The 26,035-nt window shown below is 38.1% G+C and overlaps 1 long non-coding RNA gene across 1 annotated transcript; it reads right to left on the bottom strand.

Moving 5' to 3' along the window:
- LOC139041139 (uncharacterized) lies at positions 1 to 24,846 on the bottom strand. The gene is made up of 4 exons (XR_011495891.1): positions 24,717 to 24,846; positions 20,890 to 21,003; positions 3,783 to 3,953; positions 1 to 1,882 (listed from the first exon to the last, which is right to left on the bottom strand). It is a non-coding gene; the product is annotated as an uncharacterized lncRNA (long non-coding RNA).
- Positions 24,847 to 26,035: the final 1,189 nt, after the last annotated feature.

The raw sequence follows: 26,035 nt of genomic DNA, 5'->3' as shown, positions 1-26,035 counted from the left end.
CATGAGGATAATTGTCTAATTTTTAATAGAATTGTTTTAGTCAGTGAAAACATTCCCATAAAAAATCATAACACTTGCTACTCAACAAATACTGAGTAGAGTCAGCATATTTTGAGATGTGTTTAAAGTTTTTGTCAACATCCATTTTGCCAAAAAGTTATTGTAATTTAAATTAAAACATACTTTCCTTACAACTTTTAATATATAGATGAAAAAAGAGGCTATCCTTATATTGAGAAAATAGCTATAAAGAAAGTGAATTTAAATCAATAATGTGGGTTTTTTAAATATTTAAAGATATGATATAACAAAGTCTCACATGCATAACTTTATCATTGACATCATAAATCTTCCAATTTATTTGCATTGCTGCCAGCTTCTTGCCACTTCACAAAATACTTCCGAAAAGCTTATCACTTTGTGAGTAGAATTTTCAGAAAGTATAGAAAATGATGTTGGATTATATTTTAACAGTGTAAAAATTATCCTACATATACTTTTGCAGAAAGGAATTATAATTATATATAAAGCATAAACACACGCATATACATTTGTCATCTAAGTCAGACGATGACTTCAATGGCAGCACGAAAGACACAGTTCCACCGGGATCCTGAGAATGTGTACAACGCAGGAAGGCTGACTCACACCTTAGGTAGTTTATGGGGAAGAATTAGGCACTGCACTCTGATTCTTTGTCAGCAATTGGGGAAATAAGGAAAATTACCTAACATAAAAAAAATGTGGTATTGAATACTTCCCAAAGAATCTTCTAATACATTTGATACTCAAAACACCTTAATAGTTCAGAAATAAACTTCTTTAATTTTTCATTCCATCACACACACACACACCTTTTGTTTCAAGTTTTAAATGGAAAACAAAATCCATTAACTCTTTAGCACTTGGAGCTACCCTCTAGCTTATCATCCATGATGATGTTACTTCATATTAACATTGAATCTCTCACTCAGAAAGGGGGTTGTTTTGAGCAGTTGTATTTCTCATTGTGTTGAAACGTGCATTAAGACTGACTGCTGGTATTAGCTCTTCTCAAACAGTGTTAACTTTCTTCAGGAACGTGACACCATATCTACACCTCAGTTTTTAAAAAATTCCCTTCGTGGAATGTGGTTTGTTGTAATAACTATATTTTATTGAAAAGTCTTTTTAGTATACCCAAAGATATCATAGGGTCATTTTATTAATATGTAGGAGTGTGGAGAAAAGTTTTAATTAAATTGAACTTAATTAAATCACCAGTCTACTTTCCATGAAAAAATTAAAAGGTTTCCTGATTTTTTTTTTTTTAACATCCTGCACTTTCCACATTGGACAAAAACTCTCCTCCAAAGAGTTTTACTTTTTCTTCTATGATTTTTGGTATGTTCTGTGCCTATAGAACCCAAATTTTGCAGCTGTCCATTCCATTACTATTTCTGGAAACAAACTCTAGTTTGGTTTCCACTCTTAATCCAGAAGTTTAGGAGAGTTAAAGATGGAAATATCATTGAGGAAAAGAAGGAGATGCCAAAGTATTGGAAGCACACCAGTGGTTTAATTTTAAAACAAGTTCCGGAGGTCGTTTTTGGACCCACGCTCTTTCCTCTAATAAAAATAGAAATTTTTGACACGCTGTTTGGTTAGTCATCCCTCCCTCCTTTATATATTTATATATGAGTTTTCTATCTCAAATTGATAAGAGTTTATTCCTTTCCCTATAGAAATTCTCTCTTTTCTTGAGGAACGATTACCCAGCAGGGAAAGTCAACCATTCTCGAGCTGCCGTCTCCATCACGCCCCAGCTCTCATCTTTGCGGCAAGGACCTCAGCACCAGTTGAAGACGGCAGGGCAGCAGGCAGGGGCCCTGCATGTTTGTCTCTGCAAAAATGAAAAGGCAGCTGAGAAGCCATTTCAGCAAATTAAATTACAGTTGATTCAGTCCCACCAAATTAGTTAATAAGAAAAAAGACAAATTTTGATTCTGATGTGGAGGATGCCTTTTTATGATGCTGTAAAGTGGAAAATAAACAGTGCCCGACTAGTTGTTGACAGCTAAACGTCGCTAATATCCAGAATTTCTCTCAGGGCACGAGGCTCATTGTGGCACAAATTTCAGTCTAGGGTTTTATGATGAGAGAGATGTTCTGGCTGCCAAAACATTTCTCTCACCCCTGCCACACACAGATTCTAAAGTAAACAAGGAATAAAGAATAAAAATGAATGGGGTGAGACCCATGTATGTCGCTTGTCTCCTTTTATTTTTCCCCCAGTAGCTATAGGGAGCAAATTGTTATTCTGATTGGGAAAAAAAAATTAACCAGAAAAATATATATATATATGTCATAGAGACATAAAGAGAAACTTACGCTTTTATGTTATATTGCCTCTTAAGATCAAAGTAAGGTTTAACTCATTTCTGAATGTTTGTTTATCAGAACTAGAACCCTAATGCCTAAAGACCAACAGTGAGCAAGGACTATGTATATTCCTCAGGATTGAAAAAAGAAAAAAGGAAAGAAAGAAAGAAAAGAAAAGAAGTAAATTGTGGACAGCAAAGACCGCTGAAGGTTAAAATTTGATCCGGAGTTGGACATGCATGTTGAGATCAAAGCCTTCAATAATTCTTTCAGGATGGAAATACCTAGAGGCTGTTCTATGTGACCGAATTAGACTTTGATGTACTATGCCAACTAAAGAGCATTTATTCTCCTTTACTTTTACTAAAATAATCAATACCATAAACCACTGGTTCATGTATTTCAGAAGGTCAAAATTTTCCTGTGGTTTTTAAAATAAGTTGGAATAATTTTTCTAAATGACGTCTAACTTGAAGGTCGATGAATGCTTCAAGTGAGGTACAATAAGCAAGCACAGACATGCTTTTAAATAAGACTGGTCTTAGAGATACGGAATTTGCGGTGCTTGGAGAGTCCATACCTGAAAACTATGATAGAAGAAAAGTAACTAAAATGTTATATTAATATAATAAAAAAGACAGTTGAGAGAGATATTCTGAAGACAATATTTTTATTGGTTTTCCTCAAAGGCATAAAGTTATATATGGTTATAGATTTTAATCTTAACTAGTAGTATTCCCCGCATAGAGGAAAATATATTTTAAACTACTTTTCATCTTTTATAATTTTAGGATAATTTTAACTAATATTTTAACAGCTATTTACGTGTAAGTACTTTACATAGACTAGTTTTAATTATCCCAGAGAAATGTAACACAGATATGATTCAAAGATAAGAAGGCTGAGACAGAGAGTGTATGTAACCTGAAAGGACAGTGCTTAATCAATGTGAGAGAGCGAACTCTCTAACCCTGGTCTTGTTCATCGGAAGACTTTCACGCCAGGCTGTCTCTCCAGAAGACGTGTTTCTGTGAACACGATCCTGGAATTAATACAGTTTATCGACAGGGATGGGAGCTGAGCAAACTAAATGGAGGGAAGGAGGGAGGAAAGAGGGAGTGGGGGAGGCAGAGAGGGAAGGAGGGAGGAGTGGAGGGTGGAGGGGAGGAAGGGAGGAGAGGCAGTTTGTGGCAGTTAAGTACCACAAGCAGGAACTTCTGAAGCAGCCATTGAAATAGAACAGCCTTTGAAAAAGGAGAAGTTCTGGTAACTACACTTCTTGTCTAATTATTAAAAATATTTCAGGAATCTCCTAGAACTGAAAACATGGCTAAATCCTTGCCAGGGATTTGTGACTGTGAGACAGAAAAAAAAAAGGAATACAGACTTGTTGCCTAATTAACAAATAAAGAGCCACACACCTTTGATTCTTCCTTCCTTTGAACCAAACTTTCTCCAAAAGGTGCTGTTGACAGACACGGGGCCGTGGAACTACATCGTCGCAATTCTGCTGGAAAGCAAACAGTGACGCACACATGCCCATTGACCTAGGGACTCAGAGAGAGTTCCGGAATGCTTGGCCTCGTCATTTTCTAAGCAGAAGAGCCAAAGCAAAAAGGAAAGAGATGAATTGGGTTCATCATGCAAAGAATCTCTTTAATGCACACTGTCCTGACCTCTGTTACAATCTTTCACCTCCCTCCAAATCCCCATAAGGAATCCCTTTATAAAGCCTTATACGCAGTTTCACGTGAGACAGCGTGTTTACAGCTCCGTATGCATTTGAGGCAGTGGTTCTCAATATGTGGGCTGAGGACCTTGGAAGTCCCCACAATTGTAGGGTGTCCACGACGTCAACGCTATTTTCTTAATAACACAAAGACTTTCTTCTTTTTTCTCTGTCTTGACGTTTGCGTCACTGGGGCAGAAGCTGTGGGGGATACAATTTCTGGCATCACGGCCACAGCTAGGCAGTGGCAGCAAACAGCTGGGGGTCACTGTAGTCTTCGCTGTCATGCACTTGTCATTAAATAAATGCTTGTTTCACTTGAGACTGTCCTAGATGAAGCTGTAAAATTTGTTAATTTTATTAAATCTCAGGGTTGGAGAACGTCTTTTTTTATATGCTTTGTGACAAAATGGGACGTTCACATAAAGTGCTTCTGCGGAATATCAGAATGAGATTGCCACAATCAGACACACTGGGGACATTGAATTTCAGAGTGGAGCTCACAGAACAAGAGTTTTTATTGAAGAAAAACTCATAAACTACAGCTATTCAAACTTGAGTATCTGGCAGTTTTTTTTAATGATCAAAGTGAGCTTGTCTCTTCAATGTAAGTATCCAGCTCTCTTTGTTATCAATGGCAAAATTCAAGCTTGAAGAGGAAATTAGAATTTTGAAAAACCTGTATCTTCCACCATGGCTACTCAGTACTATAGATTTTTGGGATGAAATTGATGGCAGTATTAACAGATGTGATTTTTTTATATTGGGCAATTTTTAAGGCCTAATTGTGTCCCCTCAAAGTTCATATTTTTTTCTTTTTTTTTCTTAAAGATTAGGACCTGAGCTAACATCTGTTGCCAATCTTCTTCTTCCTCCTCCTCCTCTTCCTCTTTCTCCCTGAAGCCCCCCAGTACATAGCTGTAGATCCTAGGTATAAGTCATTCCAGTTCCTCTACGTGGGACGCCGCCTCAGCATGGCCTGAGGATCCGAAGCAGCGAAACCCTGGGCCACCAAAGCGGAGTGTGTGAACTTAATCACTCGGCCATGCGGCCGGCCCCGCTCAAAATTCATATTTTCAACTCCTAGCGTCCATTACCTCAGAATATGACTGTATTTGGAGATAACACCTTAAAAGAGGAAATTAAAGTTAAATGAAGTCATGAGGATGGACCCTAATCCAATATGTCTGGTGTCCATATAAGAGGAGAGCAGGACACAACCACACACAGAGGAAAGACCCTGTGAAGACATCTATGAACGAGGCCTTAGAAGAAACCATTCCTGCCCTCATCTTGATCTCTGACGTCCAGCCTCCAGAACCCTGAGAACACAGATTCCCTTGTTTCAGCCGCCCAGTCTGTGTTCCTTTGTTATGGGGCCCGAGCTGACTAACACAAGAATGAAGCGTGTCGACATTTGGGAGTTCCGCACATCTCAGTGAATCAATGTTTTCCAATAAAACCCAACAACAGTGTAAGATAGACCAGTAGATTCACTGTAACAGAGTATGAAGTGTGCGTGGATGTTGTTTCAGTTTCCTTTCCTCGCTACTGCGCAACTAAACTGTAGCTAGACTGCAGCTAACGTTTTAGAAACTATTTGCAGAGTTTCCTGTGGTATCAAGAAGAGAATATTCACTGTTACCTAAAAGCTTAATGGAATATCTTAGCCTTTTCTGACTCTGCATCTCTGTGAAGCCAGATTTTCTTCATAGACTTCAATGAATGAAACATATCACAGCAGTTTGCCATTTTAAAGTTGTTTTAGAAGTGTCATTATTTTTGGTAGCAATTGTTTATATTAATACTTAATTTATTTTTATGTAAATGAGTTAATAAATAGTATAAAATTTTCTCAACTTTAATTTTAAATATATCAAGAGCTATAATCCACATAAACAAAATTCTTTAGTGTTTAGTAATTTTCAACACTGTAAACAAGGCCTGAGAGCAAAAAGTTCAAGAACTGCTGATTTGAGGAAAAAACAAATAATAAGTAGCATTAGCTATCCTATGTGGAATTTGCATTATTATTGCCAGCCACTGGCTAAGCATTTCACATTTGCTTTCTCAGTTTGTAAACAGAAATATTTGCAAAGTTAACAAAATTATCTCCCTTGAGTGATGAGGATTTTGAAGTTCTCTATGATTTCATAATTTTAAAAAAATTTCACAACCAGAGTACGTCCTATACTGGGAAACAAACCAGATTATAAGATTTTAAAGCCAAGTATATTTGATGTATTAGACCAAACATTCAATAGAAAGGGTACGTTAGAGGAATTATTTTGGCGATAGCGAGTCAAGTGGGGATTTATCAGGATTTCTGCAAAGATTTAGAAACCAGTGGCCACTGAGTGTCTAGTCTGTAGAGTGATTCTCCTTCTGACCTGGAAGAGTTTTGGGTCAAACAGCTTTTGTGAAGGATACTGTAGGATGCTTTTCAGTACACTTCACCAAATACTCAGCTTCAGTGTTGAGATTCCATGCACACAACTCAAGAAAGTGTCTGTTTCTTCCAGGATTCTCAAAGATGCACTATAACAAACTTGAGTGTCAAATAGATTTAACGAGATGGTAGAAGTAAACATCTCTCTTTTTTTAATAATGGAATTGCCTGGATATTTTTTATTGCTCAATTCCACTCTTAAACTAGATAGAACCAAATATACTCATATTTGACAGATTTTCTGAAGATTATCCAAGCTAGCACAAAGCCTATAGAAACTTTATATTAAGGTATTTCTGAACAAAATGGTAATACGGTTATTAGAGATGATGAATGATCATCTATATGTGTCCCAGAAACCTAACGTTATTATTAATGATAATTTGCTCTCTATCTACTGTTTCCTACTTATCTTTCAAAGAAGATGGAATATGTTGTGAAACGTCCATTGTATCAGTTTGACCAGTAGAGATGAAAGCAAAGTGCCTAAATAATACTTTATAAATTCTGGAAAGTTGATGATCATTAAAAATTGTGTTCCAAACATACTTATTCATTACATCAATGTCAGTGCGTCTTCTGATAGTTCTTCCATTCAATCAGTTTATATTTCTCAGATTTCGTGAATTTGTGTCAACAACATTTTTCACTAGAGATTTATGGCTTTACTTATTGTCCTGTATGCTAAGTGCTTCCAAATGCAATACGGTGTTGAGGAAAAAGTTGATTTAAATTTGATTTATGTTTTTGATTTAAATTGTATTTCCAAATAATTTCTTTGATCTGACAAGGCTCTTAATATAATTTTTTATTTTAGGTGTTAATAGTAAAAATTTATAAAATGTCTAAAATTATTTTTAGAAACTTTTAAAAACAGTTCTTCTCTATGCCACAAAGCTCTGAAAAATAATCTATCAAATTTTGTACCATGAATATAAAATTGTTATATAGTTTTGTTAGAAACAAGTCTCATAAGATTTTAGGCACAAAGCAGTGATGGTCATCCAATATTCAAAATTAAAGCCATTGCTCTTTTGCAAAGGGTAAAGAAAAGAGAATGTGAGCAGGGAAGACAGTAAGGAATGAAAATTATTCAAATAAAATACTATCTGTGGTGGAGAGGCTTTGAGTAGATACTGCATAAGAAAGAATGCATCTGTATCCTTGAAACCAAAATACTAGTTAAATCATAAAATAGTATTCCAGAAGTTCAGAAATGAGATTGTACTATCATACTAACCTTAACCTTTATTGATTTGAAGAGATTTATATAAGTATTTTAAGAATGAATTTGATTTAAAATTCAATCCTAATGCTATATATTTTATTATCACAAGATTAAAAATCTGACACATGCCGTTAGGTATGAACTCTAATTTTTATATTTAAATAACTATGATCATGTACTTTTTTTCTTAAATCTTACTTTTCTTATAGGTAACAAGCAATCCATGTGTCATTGTTCTATTAAATTCTTAAACCACCAGAAGTTCTCCATGCCTATAATTCGTCTACTTGTATGTTGGATGACCGAATGGTTTTGAACTGCATAAAGGGCATGTCTCCAGCAGCCATTTTTTAAACTGAAGCAGGGGGATTGGGGTTAGACGTAATGAAGAGCTTCCAGGCAGTGAGATTTTTAGCAATGACCTAATCGTGAGGGAAATTGGGAGGTCTCCTTTGGGAAACTTTTAGTGAGAGGCTCAGTGATTTACCTTATTTTCCTCTCGATAGCCTCCTGCCTGATGAGAGGGGGGCACTCGCTCAGCGAGTTCCAGACGCTGGTGCGCCATCTTCACAGGTTTTGCTGTGTCTGAGTAACACCTAGAATGGTTTACCCAAGATATTTCTCCAAATAGATTCATTCCTTTTCACTTTAGCCTTTAGTCAACTTAAGCAATGACACTGTATCAGTGAAATCACAGTTTCATGGGCTAATTATATTTTACAGATGTGAACTAAAACATATTATTAAAAAAACCATTCATCTTTGTTGTGTCCTCAGAAAAGATACATGTTCAAGTGCTAACCTTGAGTACCTGTGAAGGGGACCTTTGGAAATAGGGCCTTTGCAGGTGTGATCTAGTTAAGATCCGGTCCTACTGGATAATGGGTCCCAATCCAGTGACTCCTGTCCCTATAAGAAGAGGGAAATTTGGCCCCAGATGCAGGTCCACAGGGAGAGGACCATGTGAGGGTGGAGGCGGAGACCAGAGCCATGTGTCTCCAGCAGAACGTACGAGGGTTGTCAGCTACCATCAGAAGCTGAGTAGAGGCGAGGAACGATCTTGCTCTAGAGGCTTGAGAGAGAGCACAGCCCTGCCGTCGCTTGATTTCAGACTCCCAGCCTCCAGAACGGCGGGAGAACACATGTCTGTTGTTTCAAGCCATCAAGTTTGTGGTAATTTCTGCAGCTTTAGGAAACTAATATATATGCCAACATACCACCTAAACTCCTCCCTTTTCCACCAGCAGGATGCACTTAACACCTGAGGAAGTGCCGGGCTGGCGCTCTGGGAAGGCCCTTTTCCGTCCTGTGGTTGGATGATGATGGCCTTCCTCATGTCAGTCATCTTTGCACTCGGTCATGCTGGGAGTGCAGCACCTCTGTTTATGAAGGTGAAGAAAAGGCTGTTTTAATCCAGTTTGAGCAGATTGGTTTCATAAATTCCAAATGCTCCCTGGTGTGTGCATCTGAACGAGCTGTTAACTCGCAGTCTTCCTGGGACCCACAGCCCCTGCAGAGCCATGGCTGGGGCTTGGCGGTCTGTCTCCGTGGTCGTCCCCAGACCCACTGACTTTAGAATCACTGGCACATCTGAAGTCTTACTTTTTAAACGCATGTCTGTTCAGCTTCAATATTGAGATACCATGCACATAACTTGTACTTTGATTTATTATGTAAATAACTAAATGTGATGTTTAGTTTCATCGGATTCCAGATATGCAGAAATCAATTTTGCATACTTAAGGATAAATAAAATATTTTTCCCAATTTTATAACAATTTGGGAATTTTTATCAATGATCCTAGAACTGAAACACCATTATATAATAGAAAAGCAGTTATGTTTTATGTATAACTATGCTTCAAAAATTTAGGGAAGATAGAATACTCACGTCCATTTCTGTGTCTATAATTAAAGTAAATGTAGATAAATGACTGTTGTAGACATTTTTATGGTTTGCATTTCTTATGATGTAAAATTGGAAGCTATTTTTTAGACATCATTAATAAAGTCTAAAATGGGTATTTCCATATTTAAAAAAATTAAAAGTATTATATTTTCCATTATAAAAATCATGGCAGGTCACCTGATTCTTCTGAGAGCAGAAACAAGACAAGGGTGTCCACTCTCACCATTCCTATTCAACACAGTACTGGAGGTATTGACCAGAGCAATTAGGAAAGAAAAAGAAATAAAAGGAATCCAAATTGGAAAGGAAAAAGCGAAATTTTCCTGTTTTCAGATGACATGATTCTACATATAGAAAACCCTAAAGAATCCACCAGAAAACTATTAGAAATAATCAACAACTACAGCAAAGTTGCAGGGTGCAAAATCAATTTTAAAAAATCAGTTTCAGTCCTATACACTAACAATGAACTAGCATAAAAAGAAATCAACACAATCTCATTTACAATCACAACAAGAAGAATAAAATACCTAGGAATAAACTTAACCAAAGACGTGAAAGACTTGTACACTGAAAACTATAAGACATTATTGAAAGAAATTGAACAAGATGTAAGAAATAGAAAGATATTCCATGTTCATGGGTTGGAAGAATACACATAGTTAAAATGTCCATACCACCTAAAGCAATCTACAGATTCAATGCAATCCTACTCAGAATCCCAAAGACATTCTTCACAGAAATAGAACAAAGAATCCAAAAATTTATATGGAATAACAAAACACCCCGAATAGCCAAAGGAATACTGAAAAACAAGAACAAAGCTGGAGGCATCACAATCCCTGACTTCAAAATATACCACAAAGCTGTAGTAATCAAAACAGCATGGTACTGTTACAGAAACATGCACACCGATAAATGGATCAGAATTGAAAGGCTAGAAATAAAAAACACACATCTATGGACAGTTAATCTTTAACAAAGGAGCCAAGAACATACAATGGATAAAGGAAATTCTCTTCAATAAATGATGTTTGGAAAACTGGACAGACACACGCAAAAGAATGAAAGAAGACATTATCTTGTACCATACACAAAAAGTCTAAATGGATAAAAGATTTGGAATGTAAGAACTGAAACCATAAAACTCCTAGAAGAAAATATAGGCAGTAAACTCTTTGACATCAGCCTTAGCCACAACTTTTCAAATACCATGTCGACTTGGGTAAGGGAAACAAAAGAAAAAGTTAACAAATGGGACTACATCAGACTAAAGTGCTTCTGCAAAGCAAAGGAAACCATAAACAAAATGGAAAGGCAATCCACCAATGGGCAGAAATATTTGAAAATCATTTATCAGATGAGGCATTGATCTCCAAAGTATATAAAGAACTCGTACAACTCAACAACAACAGAAAAAAAACAACCCCATCAAAAAATGGGCAGAGGATATAAACAGATGTTTTTCCAAGGAAGATATACAGATGGCCAACAGGCACATGAAAAGATGCTCAACATCACTAATTATTAGTGAAATGCGAATCAAAACTACAATGAGATATCCCCTTACACCTGTTAGAATGGGTACTATCACCAAGACAAAAAACAACAAACACTGGAGAGGCTGTGGAGAAAAGGGAACCCTCACACACTGCTGGTGGGAATGCAAACTGGTGCAGCCACTATGGAAAACAGTATGGAGATTTCTCAAAATACTAAAAATAGAAATACCATATGACCCAGCTATCCCACTATTGGGTATCTACCCAAATAACTTGAAATCAATGATCCAAAGTAACATATGTACCCCTATGTTCATTGCAGCATTATTCACAATAGCCAGGATGTGGAAGCAACCCAAGTGCCCATGAATGGATGAATGGATAAAGAAGATGTGGCATACACACACACACACACACACACACACGCACACGCAGTGGAATACTACTCAGCCATAAAAAAGGCAATCGTCCCATTTGCAACAACATAGATGAACCATGAAGGTATGATGTTAAGCGAAATAAGCCAGACAGAGAAAGAAAAACACTGCATGGTTTCACTCATATGTGGAAGATAACAAACACATGGATAAAGAGAACAGGTTAGTGGTTACCAGAGAGGAAGGAGGTGGCAGGGGGGTGGGTGAAAGGGATAAAGGGGCACATTTGTATGGTGATGGATAAAAATTGGACGACTGAGGGTGAGAACGATGAAGTGTATTCAGGAATTGATAAACAACAATGTACACCCCAAATTACACAGTGTTATAAACCACTATAATCCCCATAAAATTACTTGGGAAAAAAGTCATGGCAGTGAGCTCACATGAAGGTGCAGAACAAGCAGAGCTCTCCTTGCCCAAGAGCATGTGGCTGCACAGCCACGGAAAGTAACAGGGAGTTTTGCTTTTTCAAACTTCTGTCACTTCTCAGATCCATAATTTAGAAGAGGGTAGAGTTCATAATATATTATCATTTAGGAACCTCTTATCCTAGTTAAGAGAAGAAACTGTGTTTTCGTGTTCCATGCCACCAAATAAGATTAGGAGACTATGCTCTTTACAGAATCCCACAATTTCAAGTCATTGGTAATTCCAAAGCGTTTGTCTTTGGGAGCTCATCTGTACTGTGTTTCACAGGTAAACCTATATGATTTTATGCTATAAATTTCAATATATAAATTTCAAATTATTCTTTACACTGAAAATTTTTATAAGTTACTTTAAAGAGTGAACATATTTGTCTTACACATGCGTTAGTTGTAACTGTTCATCATCTGCTTAGATGCACGTAACAGGAGTCACCAGGACTGGGATGAGCGTGGCCTCACACTTGGTGATCAAAGCAAGCTCGAATTGAGGTTTCGGCAGCACAAAGTTTCTTTGGTTGATCTGAATTCCAGCTTTACACAACAATTCATGCTATTAATTTAATAAACTCTAGAAATTTGCCTTCATGGGTGTATGCTTTTTAAGAACAAAATCCTCTATGTTCTCAACTTTTACCCTGTACATTGTCTCCTGAAAACAGGAAATACGTTGCTTAGAATTTGTAGTACAAATAACAAGTCAGATTATTAACAATCTTGATGACATGAAAGTGTAGCTGCACATTCCTAAAGGCCTGATTTAATGTGAGGATCCTCTTAACTTTGGGGAGACTGGGGCTGAGTTTCCAGAGGCTCTCCCATAGTTTGTTAATATTTATGGTACTCCCGTAAAAGAGAAGGAAGTTTTTAGGAAATGAAGAAAAGCTACAACGCTCGCTCTCAAGGTGCATACAATCTAGCAAAACCCAGATGATAGAAGAAATTGTGAAAGTGAGTAAGATCATGTGGAGAGAGAGAGCACCCCAGTGCACTTTACAGTGTATGGAAGTTACATAATAGAGAGCATCGGAGGAGGAATTAGAGGAAAAGCTCTCCAGAGCTCTCTCAAGTATCCTAGAGTTTTTGAAAGTGTCGGTGATATTTAATGAATGGTATTGCTTTTCCGTCTATACATTGTAGATAAGGACACATCTGTCTATTTTCTTCCAAATGTCATGGCAAAGACAGCTCCTGCAGCTCGTGTTAACTTATTTGGACGGAATCTCTCGTTGCTATGCACGCAGACTGTGTAAACAGGCCAATAGAAGTCGCCTGTGTGAAAACTGATCATCTCAACAGAGGTTGTCAGGGACCCCTCGCTCTGAAGCCACCTTCCCAGTGTGACTTACAACATAGGACAAGTAGCCGCGTGGACACTCTCACAGAAGGAAGGACGAGAAGAGCGACTCCACATATACAAGCAGGAGCTTTAGGCTGTTGGGCTATGTTAAAACGGGGATGGGGAGAGACAGGGATAACATTTGTGATGGCAGGTGCCAGGCAGCGCAGGTAAGAGGTAACATCGAACTCCAGATCTATATCATGCAAAAGAGGGTGAAACAAACAAAATGAAAAGCCTACAAGTAGGAGCTTTAGCTTCTGATACTCAAAACTTGCAGCAGAGAGAAGAGTTACACAAAAGGCAGTCTTACTGTGGTTGAAAAGGAATGTGTGAATTTGAGATAACTACAGACAAACAATAAATAAAAGTCATATGTATGAATATATCATTTTATTTATGTACTTTTCTTTTCAGGGAGAGTGATACAATTTCCACTTGGGAAATTTCACCCAGAGCTTGCTGCTTTCTTCTGATTTTACTTCTCAATATCTGAAGTATTTATTTAATTTTTTTCTGTCTTATTGGACTATAAAATCATGGAGTATGAGGATTAAGTCATCTTTCCATCTTTTTCCTAAGTCACATAAACAAATTCCAATCCCTGCACTCATTTCTTAAATTGAACAAGAGTAAAGGCCAACAGCCAACTACATCTTATCAAGAAGACTTTCTTAGAAATAAGATTAAAATGGAAACAGACTTTTAAAGGAGAAATGGCTGCATCCATTTATTGCATTTTATTGTCTACAGACTGTCAAGAGTATATTGGATGTGAAAATTCAGGTTACTGAGCAAAGACTGGGTAAACAAGGCTTGATTTACTTAAACTTATTTCACCTAACGAATCTATTATGTCTCCAGAGAACCCAGAATATAGAATCTAGAATGTTTTGTTGACTTGCTGTTGAGAATCTCTTAATCTTGAATCTCAAAACACAAGGAAAAATCATTTTGTCAATCTCTCCCAATATTTTTTCTACCTGTGAAACTATATCATAAATCTTTGATTATCGGAATCAAGAATCAATCTTGTTTTATCTCTGTGTCTAACTCATCCAGATAAAATGGTAACTGTGAAGTTGTATCAGCATTAAATTAAGATGCGGTTTTGATTCATACGTAATATATGAATCCTCAGGACACAAATTGATTTAATATATGCCTTTATTTAGTTTTTACTGCATTCAAGCTATTGTGCTAGTCTTCGCAAGCGTAGAAAATAAGATGAAGTTCTTATCCTCAAAGGGTTTTGATCTAGAGAGGCACACAGACATACGAAAAATTTACTATAAAACTGACTAACTCTGCAGGGCTGGGCAGGTGGCACAGTGGTTAAGTTCCTGGGCTCCTCTTCTGCAGCCTGGGGTTCAGGGGTTCGGATCCTGGGCAGACCTACACCCCTCATCAAACCATGCTGTGGCAGTGTCCCACACGCAAAATAGAGGAAGACTGGCATAGATGTTAGCTCAGGGTCAATCTTCTTCACGAAAAAAATAAAAACAAAAACAAAAAAACAGGCTAACTCTAAAATTGCCTTGGGAGGTCAGAGCACTAGCAAAACAATGTGGGTTTAAAATTGCTTCCATCAGCATCAACGTTTAAATGAATAAAGTGACAAATAAAGATCATTCCTCATATATTCTCTGCATTGTAAATCCTCTTGGGACGTCCTCGCAACAGTAAATGAATGCATATGTTTATATTCTCCAATTAGTCTTGGCTCCTTAAGACTTTTCCTGGAGAGGTTGTTGTTCTGCTTGTAATATTACAGAGGTATGATGTCATAGTTAGACTGTTTAATTTGGGATTTTAAGGACGTCAACTCCTTCATTATTTATTGTTTGCAGCCCGTTGGAAACTGCTCATCTGGTACTAGAATTTCTAAATCTTGAAATTTTAACTTTTTTGTTGTCAAACCTGCGTTGCAATGTCAGATATCAAATTTTGGTCTTTAGCAAATATCTACAGAGCAATATTTCTTGCTTCATCTTGTTTATCTCACACATTGACCATCTTGTCTAATGCTAGTATTTTTAAGCTAAAGAGTCTCAATGATCTGTGTACAAAATACTGGCAGCACTAAAGCCTGCTATCTTGTGTTTACTTGATTATCACTAAATACACAGTTGTGATCTCATTATCTGCCAATTCCGTTGGATTTTGAAATCCATTTTTGGTATGCAAAAATGAAATCTTTTGGCAGGAAACATGGAATGTGTCCTTTTGAAAATTAATGCAGCCAGTTTGGGGAGGGAAGTGGAGAGAGAGAGGGAAGTGTAGATACTTAACCAGGCAGGCCCCAGGGAAATTGCTACTTTTGCCTTAAATTTTCTCTTCTTTTCTTTCTTTTTTTTTTTTTTTCTGCTGAGGAAGATTCGCCCTGAGCTAACATCCATGAGAAACTTCCTCTGTTTTGTATGTGGGTCACTGCCACAGCATGGCCACCAACACGTAGTATAGGTCCACACCTGGGAACTGAACCTGGGCTGCTGAAGCAGAGCGTGCCGAACTTAACCACTAGGCCATGGGGCTGGCCCTGCCTTAAATATTTTTTAATCCCCCCTCATATTCTCTTCCCAGTTGTTTCCCTATTGCCCTTCAAACTAAACCTCTTGCCCCCATCCTTATGAAAAATGCCTTGTGAGTGGAATGCTTTAACCTGGTTGCAGGAGCCAGATTTCTGGCAATAACCCCATAGTCGTCTCTCTCTGACTCCCCAGTCTCACCCAGTGACCCAGTGACTCACCCAGTCACATGGTTCGCCAGGTCAGGCAAATTCTACCTTGTAAACAGCTCTCCTGTCTGCCTACTCTACTCCACACCCCAGCACCTACCCCATCCAGGGACTAACATCTTTCACTGGAATTACACCTCTCACTTGACGCCATCAGAAAATTAACTGTGCCACCCACTCTGAGCTCGTGCCCCCCCCCCCAAGTGACAGCAAGATCACAAAATACAAATCTGATTTCACCATCCCTCTTAATGGCTTCCATTGCTCTTGGGTAAATTAAACTAAGTTAAATGGCTTTCAGAACTTGGCCTCACCATCTCTCCATCCTTCTACTGTCCCCCAGGGCCTGCACCATTTCTTCCATTGGACTATAATCTCTGTTGCTTCTAAGGCCTTGTGTGAACTCGTCCTCCAGCCCACACCAGCTCTTTGCTGGCCCCTTAGATTTGTTTGACTCCTTTTGCACTTCACAATTGCCTCTTCATTTTCAGAATGTCTTCCCATCTTCCCAGAGCACTGATGCCTCGTCAATGCTCCAGAGTGGCCGTGGACGTCCTAGTGTGACCGTCTCACAGACGAGTCTCCGTCCTCTCCACACACACTCCCTGGAATAGTGTTTCTCATGGGAGAAGTTTAGACCAGATGATGTTCTGGGATTTGTGGGGCATCTTTTGTTTCATGATGATTCAGCAACACCGTTGAGGGGTGTTAGACACCCTGCAGAATGTGAACAGTCTGAAACAACCAAAGATGGTCCCATATTTTTGCAATTTTTGACAGACCTACAGAAATTTGGGCAGGTGGAAAGTAGGTTTGCAATCATTCAAGACTAGAATCTAACTCCCTTATACATAAAAACGTATTTTTTGCCCAGTTTTACTATCTACCAAATTTACCAGGAATACAACTACAGAATAAATTCAGGAAACATTGAACTATGTGATGATCAGAATTTTAGAAAAGATGTTGTTTTACGTTTTAGAAAATCCTACCACCACTTATGGTATTTGAGTTGGCAGTAAACATGTAATCAGTCAATGTTTATAATTGTCACATTCACTGTGATTTTACCTATCAGCGAAGGGCTCTGACCGCCTCATCATGTCTTCTAGTGAATTAGTGACTGAGGGTTTAAACATTGACATACACGTTATTTTATGACAAATTACTTTCCTTTGATTCTTCCTTCATAGAACAATTAGCGCATAATAATGATTTTGTTATTCAACGGGACTAGGTAGGTATTTTATCTATGATTTTCATTTTGGGGTATTAAAAGAGATATTATAAAACATGTATTTTAAAAGGGCTTGCAGTCTGCCAAAGAATTCTCTGGAATTCATGTTCATGTGTCTGATACAGAGCTTGGGAAATGGAACCCACTGTATTCTGCTTGAATTTGTTGCTGTTGTTGGTATGATTGCCTCATGGACCTTGACTCTCTTCAAACCCACCCCCATCCCTGCTAAGGTTCTGCTAACCTCGCCTTCTTCCTGTGCTTGTTAACTACCAGCTGGTCGTGGGGCCGCCCTGACCCAAACAAATCGCTAGGGGCAAGGCACACAGTCAATAGGGCTAGACAGGTGTCAACACATAATTTTATTAGTGTCCTTTAGTATCAAAATGTTTAAGGAGCTATTCTTCCAGAAAGGTCAAGGACCAAGACTCAATAGTTCAAGCTGACTTTGAAGGATTTTTTGGAGTTCTCAATTTATGGGCTGACTGATTTATTCCCTGTCACATCCCAACAAAGCATTTGTCTCCGATGGAGAGTTGTAGCAGTCATGGAGTGTGCTCTTTGTTTACTTTTCAAGAGAGAGCCAGCCAACAGTTGCTGTCAGGACCCACAACACCATTTGTGCCGAGTTTATGATTTCCTGGGTAGTCACAGCCCCAGCTGATACCAGAGCCTGGTGGAGATACCAGGACCTGACCACGTCTGCCCAACGGGACGCTCCACATGAGGGAGTCTTTGTGTCAGAGCTCCTCTTTGGGCTGACCAAGACTTCCTCATGGTTGTGCTACACCCAGTCGTCCTTCCTTCCTCTTCTCCTTTGAATAAAGAAGGCCAGACACACATTCTAGGCTGAAGACTTTCTTTGTTCACTTCTCTCTACCCCATTTATCTTTCACAGGCATTATCCCCAATAAATCTCTTGCACTTACAGCTGCATCCTACGATCTGCCTTCAGGAGGACCCAGCCAGCACAACATGATGACTGAGCATCTTCCAGTCAAAGTAGCATACACAGCAGCACAGGGGCTTAAAAGAACAAGGTTTGTCAGAAGCTTCTGGAAGTTCAGTTTGGTCGAAACCTAAGCATAGTTTTGGAAAAGATGTCAAAAATGGGACTGAAGAGTTAGGGAGAAACTAGTCTTAAAGCGGCTTATGATCAAATGATTGCAATTTAATTCAGAGATATATGGAGTACTATTTAAAAATTTAATGTGGTATAATTAAGTGATAAGAATTATGTTTCAAATAGAACAGGGTTTTTCAAGGTGTGGTTTAGAGGTTGAGTTATAGTGCTATGAAACAAGAAATCAAAAGAGATTCATTAGTAGTGTATAATAATGTAGATGAAAATGGGCATGCATGGACATAAGGCGTTGCCTGCAAATAATAATTGAGAAAGTGAAATCAGGATGATGAGGATCAAGCAGATCATGAAGGAGAGATGTGATGTGACGCAGGGCAGCATAACAAATTAGTAGTCCTAATTATCCGAGAATTTATTGTTGGGGAAATTATCTTTTGTTTTTGAAGTTGGTGAGTAGATGAATTTTCTAGAAAGAGATTATAGAAATGTGCTCATTCAAGGAAAACGATATCAGTGTTTTCTCTGGGCCATTTTCAGGTTGTTCACTGTAGTAATTTGCAGGATCCAGAGCAAAATGAAATGTGGGGACTGTGTTCAAAGTGTATTAAAAGTTTTAATATGGTGACAACAGTTCATTAAATTAAGGGCAAGGGCCTTCTAAGCACAGGGCTCTGCATGAATGTATAGTCTCATGCCCATGACTAAAACAGAAAAGAAAACTGGAAAGACAGCAATTTATGACTAAAAACATGTATTCAAATACACAAATGTTTGGTTACAAGTATAGTAGAAGATACAATGAAGTAACCAGGTGCTTGCACTCATTTGGAATACGAAAGTTTAGATTTAAGAGAAGTAAGAGAAAGCCTTTCCATAGGAAGGGGGTGGCCAGCTAGAGAGCTGTGTTGTCAGCGGGAAAACACTGGAGCAGAAACAAGTGATAGGTTAAAACCAGACGTATTTGCACACGGAAGATATTCAAATAGGATATCTCATCAGTACAAATTGCCAACTGTCAAAGAGGCAATAAAATAAAGTCACACTCACAGACAAGACCTAACTCAGAAATGTAGTGTCAGGATAATCCCTACCTTACGAAATTGATAGGATGGACCATCTCACGTTGCGTGTGTTCCTGTGTGTGCCTCACGCCAAGGCATCGATTTTATCTCTAGTTCCTAAAAATACCTGGAATACTTTATATTTCATAGATAAGTTGGAACAGGGAATGGATTAGAAAAAGAAATGCTAATATAGGACATGCGTGTTCTATCTTTAGGGACAGTATCAGAATACGGCCTGAGAAAATTGCATGTGATCCGAACAGAAATCCAGTTCCAATACAGACATTTGTTCAACATAGATTTATAGTCATTGTTATAAAAATATTTTTATGAAATACTTCTAAAATGGCCTTTGACAAAATTAGATGAGATCACTGAATCTAGAGTATTTTTAGTTTAATAACAATATTTTCCCTAAGTCTGATGAAAGTGGCCTCAAGTCTTCTCCGTTACGGTGATCTTGCGCGGACTGTCCTGTTGTGCGGCGTCTCCCTTTCCACCCTCTGAGGCACGTTAAACACCCCTGGCTCTAATAGCCGGTGATGGCACTTCCAACCTGCAGCCTCAGTTAAAGCGTTTTCCTTCTAAGAGTTTCCAGAATGCCTCTTAAAGGACCCCCTCTGAAAGGGCGTGTGCGCTACAGGCTCATGCTCATAATCGCTGCTGTGAGTTTTCTCTGCCCCCAGGTGTTCAGCATGAACAAAGTTTAAAAATTAGTGGCGTGGAACATCAAAGAGACCAAACAGAGTGCTACCAACCATGAATATCAGAGAAGCAGAGAGCAGGTGAGGCCCTGACTCGAGGAGCAGGAAGAGTCAGTGCAGGAACTGTACGACAGACAGTGTCCAAGCATTTCAGGGATGTTTGCTTTTTAATGCAGAAGGACCCACAACTAGAGTGTGAGACTATGTGCTGGGGGCTTTGGGGAGAAGAAGACAATAAAAGGAAGATTGGCAACAGATGTCAGCTCAGGTGTCAATCTTTAAGAAAAGCAAAATTTTATTGGGGGCCAGCTGGTTCATGTGCTCTGCTTCAACAGCCTGGGGTTCAAAGCTTTGGATCTGTACAGGGACCTATACACCACTCATCAAGCCATGCTGTGGCAGCATCCCACACACAAAATAGAGGAAAATTGGCATAGATGCTAACTCAGGGCCAATCTTCCTCACCAAAAATAATAATCAATAGAAGACTATGAATCTGCAGTGATTAGTGTTAAACAGATATAATATTAAAATAAATTGTGGATTATACACCACAAACTGTCATCTAAATGAACTCTGTCATTTTAAATATTTATGCAATATTTAAAATTAATCTGTCTAGGATATTTTAACTCCATAAATAACAGATCAATATCTAACATAATTATATTTAATACTTACCGAAAATAGTTTCTTTTCAATCCTCTAAAATATCATGGAGACCAAATAAATTGATTTCAGCTGCAGAGATTTTTCTTTCTTTGGCTCTTATCTCTTCAATTAAGGTAAATAATCCTCAAAGATAAAGAATAGAAGAAACAAGCTAATTGACCCAAGATCAAAGTTAGAAACCTTATAACTATTTTAAGGACTGTAAGTTTACAGATGCTGAATTTTTACTCAGGAAAGTAAAAACACAAAAATTGATCATTTCCTAATGCCAACAGTTCCCTCTTTATAAAAATTACCTTGCCTATCTCCACACCTATTGATACCAGCTCAACACAAGGTTGACATAAGGCAAGACACATCATAGAAAAGAAACCATAGGGTAACTTTAATTGACCTCTGACTAGCCCAGACATGCTCTGTAGATTTTGTGCCCCACCCCCCCAGCTGCTTTAAGATGATACCTTTGCTCTTTTGAGTTCCTTAGGAATGTGATGACCCCCGGGCAGAGAGCCCATGCTGATAGCCATCATCAATGACAATGGAAAGATCAGGGTATAGGCATTGCTTCATTCTCTGATGCGTATACAGTAAACAAAGGGTTATTAAGAACTAGGACCAGACGTCTGCCCCACCCAGAGACCAGCTGCCTCCCCTACCTGGAGACCGGCTGTATATAACTGTACATATAGGTACAGTTATATATATATATATATATAGGCAGTTATATATATATACAGTTATATATATACAGGCTGTATATAACTGGCCTGTTGTCTTTGTTCTGTGAGATGGTTCTTTCAGACATGTCAGCCATGTTCCCTCTTGCTAGCAAGCTATAATAAAGTCCTTTCTCTCCTACCACCTTGCCTTATTGGCATGTCTTGCTGCAAGCAGATGACTCCCCTTCGGTGGTAACGTTATGATCACATGGATAGAAAGGAAGAAACTTCTAGAAAAGAAAGTTTAGGAGAAGGGTGACAAATAAAAATGGCAAGCAATAGGATATATTGGAGAATATGAGGAAGCCATTTGGTATAAACCTAATTCGGCCTGACCTTGTCTTTCCAAAAGGGCCTGACCATGGCTGTTGAGCATGCACTGTATATCTGCTTTAGATATTCCCTATGGCAAGAACAAAGGCCCTTGAGATAAAGGTGCAACTTCCTTGCCCCTCCCAACGTTGGCGTCTACTTAAGGATTAAGCATCTTTCCTTGGGCTAGAAACTGATTGCTGCGCTCACCTGTGACCGCCCAGCTCGAGACAATAGTCTTGCCTCCTGCTACACCCTCTGAGATAGCAGACCCACTACCTGCTGTGTCTATCAAACGCTGTGCCGACAGGGCAATCTTGTGACTATTGTGGGAGGCACATTTCAATCATATGTGAAACACCCTGTTTGGGGGTATATAACCACTCTGTGCACCCCACTTCTTCAGTGCCCTTTCTTCCTTTGGGAAGAAAAGGCCCCAGGCCATGGTCCTCGGATTTCAGCTCAGAATAAACTCACCCAAATTTTCATTTACAGATTGGTTATGGATTATTTTCGTCGACAAGGGAATAGTTGAAAACAGGGCCAAAACCAGTAGGCCCACAAGGAGGTCTATTAGCATAAAAACAGAAAGAAATGTAAGATAAGTAATTGTCTGCCAAATTCATGTGTTTAAAACAGAAGAATAGTCCTAAGAAGATTAGGACAGTCTGGAAGAAGACAGAAGCAAAAAGGCTCATCACATTTTCAGAGAGCTGGTTGGGAACAATAGCTCAGAGGTTAGTTGGCAGAGTCTGGAATCAAAAACATCTCAAATAACGCAGCAGTACAAACTAACATGGTTAAATGTGATACGCTTGAATGAACACCCTGAAGTCTAGATTTGAAGAGATGAATGAAGTATCATGAGTCGACACCAAAAGACTGGAGGGAAGTTCTGAGCTGGCACCTGGACCTTGCAAGAAGAAGAGCTGTGATTAATTGAGTGTCTATGTAGGGGTTGGTAGGGGCCAGTAGGGGCACGATGGTATCATGCTGTATTTCTGTCATCCCTGATTTTAAAAGTACAGGGTGTGTAAAACTTAGCTTAACAGTAAATAATGAGGAAAAAACCCCAAAACTATAAAAGCAAACCTATAAGCAAAAGGAAGAACTACAACAACAGGAACAATTTTAACCATAAGGACAGCGAAACTTAAGAGTCTGATGGGACTCACAGGATGAATAAAACCTTGGCTTTCATCAGCGGAAATGTAAGCCCAGAGTCTGTTTCAGCTGCCTCACTGTGTGCTCTGTATGTGAAGAAAGGAGAGATATGACTTTGATAAACATCCATCGTGAAACAGTTCTTGCCCTGGGGAAAAGCTATTATTGGTGTGTTTATACCGAAAAAGCAAAGACTTGGAAGCTCTAAATAGTTGTCTCTGAGTTTTATGGAGCAGAGGACGAGACTCACTTTGCATCGCTACAGGCGCTATTGGGGTTAATACGTGAAAGTTAAGAATTATGTGTTCGGATTTGTTAACTTATTGTGCATATTGAGAAACCACTGTATGTGAAGACATGATATTTAGTGAATAAACAAGTCAATTGTCCAACAGTCACGTGACATTCCTTGGAAGAAGCGAGGTCCCTGGCCCATTCAGTGACATCATATGGTCTTTTTCAGGATATTTCTCTGATAAAGGGAAGTGGACTTTCAAGACTGCTTCAAACATAAAATTCAATTACTTTAAAGATCTGTTTACTAAATATAAATATATATTATATAAGTATGTAAGTATGAATCTATAGGTATGTATTCATGGTACATATGTGTAAAATACTGTGACATTTTAGGTGTTCCAGGGCAAAAGAATACAGGAAATGATTTTTAATTTCACCAATAATCATTTTTAAAAATCTCAATGGTGTTGCAGATCTGACATCACTTGATTCTTACGCTTATATAAAATATTTGACCTTACTTTAAGTGGATTCTATATATCATATTCACAGCAGACACGTTCTCTTGGCTTTATTTCCAAAAGCATGCTGAAGAAAGAGATGAAGCTAACATTACAAAAAAATATTTAAAAAATAACCACTTTATAGTTTATGAAAAAACCTAAGCTTTTAGTGTCTTACTGTCCAAGAACAGATGTGGAAAACAAAATTTGAGACAGCTACGCATAATAAATGTCCAGGTAGTCCAGGCAAAAGTGATCGTGGATTTATTTGGGAGTTTTTGGCCTAAAATACCATCTCAACTCTCTTTCTCAATTAGACTGTCAAAATAGAGTTTGAGGTTTATCTCCACTATGCCAAGCCACTTTTCAGATGGCAGCTGTGAACTTCGATGAAATATATGCTAAATGGTTGTTTGGCTAAATTCAACCTACATAGTAATGAAACAATCAGTCAAATTCTATTTGAATTATAATAAAAGATTGATATTTTTAATAGAAAAATCATTAAAGTAGGACCAAATCATCGTCAAAATTGTATATTTAAAGTCATTTATACTGTCTCACTAATTTTGAAATTCCTATTAGACATCTTAAACCAAAACATTTGGAAGATTAATCCTTCCAGTTCAATTATAAATTGAATGTATAATATGCAATTTCTATATTTAGAATTGAAATTCATTTTATCCGATTTAACCACTAATATGTCTATTTATATTTTATTTTATTCATTCATCCCATTATGTTAGGCACTAGAAATAAATATAATAATGTGTCATATTCCTGCCTTGGAAGAATTCTTGGTTTTATAGAGCTGTTAATTTAGAAAAATAGTTTTATATGAAAGTGATCCATTGGACTTTATCTTGAAGGTCTTCCATTTTTGCATTTAACTCACCATCACCACACGTCCTGCAAGAGCATCCAGAATTCTTAGGTCACCGTCCGTCCTCCCCTGAGCTTCAGCGCTCTGCTGTACCGTGTCCACGGGCTCTCCCTGCACGTCGTATGCAACACTTGTGATTCTCTCTAGTTGGGGGTTTGGGAGGTGAAATGGAACGAACTGCATGTACATATTTTTCTGCTGAGTTCACAGACAGACACGGGGATACGCGGATTTACAAGTTGTGTGCAGCATGATTGCCAAGCAACAGCATCCTCTCCCAGCCTCACGGGAACTAAACACGAAGGCAGCAACATGGGCTCCAAGGACACGGTAATCCGTCTCTACCACAACAGCCAATACGGAAAATGTTGGTGTGTGTTATGTTAACGACATTAATCTGTGACAGTTTTTTCAGTAAGAATATTGCAGAGCTGGAGGAAAACTAAAGAGCATTAGTTAATAGTTTAAACCAACCAAGACGATGTCTTTTCAGACAGTTTTCTAAGACTCTGTAATACTTCTGAGTTCACTGGCTTGACTTTTTTGACCCAGAAATTTTATTTAATTTAATCCTTAATTAGAATTTATTTTCTATGTTAGATGCACTTCTTGCATTTCATTTGCTAACCTCTATATTTCTGAAAAATTCCTACCTTTGTGAGGACTCTTGAGAAGTTCGTTTCTTTCCTGGTCTCCATTTTATTTTCTTAATTTTGAGCATGCAGATTCCTTAATGAATTCTTGGCTGGTAGTCATAATAACTAAGACTGACTACACTACACATTTTACAGTGTAATGTAAGGGAAGCAATTTCATCTTGCTATGTCTTAGTTGTCCTATTTATAAAAGGAAGACAGTAATAACTGACCTTCATAGTCTTAGAGGATGTTGGGTAAGATAAAAGGGAGATGAAACACTTTAATTCAAGTAAATAAAAGCTCTCCCATAAAATAAAAAGAAAAATGTCTTTTTTAAAAAAAATCTATTTCCAAGTTTGAAAGACCTTGGAGCTCCCATCACAAACTGGCTCCTGACGCCTCCAGTCATTTTTCTGGACCTCACTGAGCACTCTCACCTCTGACCTCAGACATGAGCCCACACTCATTAGCACTTAATTTTAAGGAGACAAATGATTTGCATTTTTCAAAAGAAAGTATGTGAAACTGGAAATTTTTAAAAAATATATGGCCTTGAATGCTAGTAACTATAGTTATGTTAAAATTATATTAAAATTAGAAAATGAATCAAAAGATCCTCTAACTAGGGAACTGAAAATCCCACCAGAGGACCAGGTCCCTTGTCTCTAAATAGGCCATTCATAAACCCAGCAC

The sequence above is a fragment of the Equus asinus genome, chromosome 1, assembly GCF_041296235.1.
Source record: "Equus asinus isolate D_3611 breed Donkey chromosome 1, EquAss-T2T_v2, whole genome shotgun sequence".
Classification (NCBI taxonomy): domain Eukaryota; kingdom Metazoa; phylum Chordata; class Mammalia; order Perissodactyla; family Equidae; genus Equus; species Equus asinus.
Note: the sequence above shows the minus strand (reverse complement) of the source record. Positions and strands in the feature narration are given on the sequence as shown.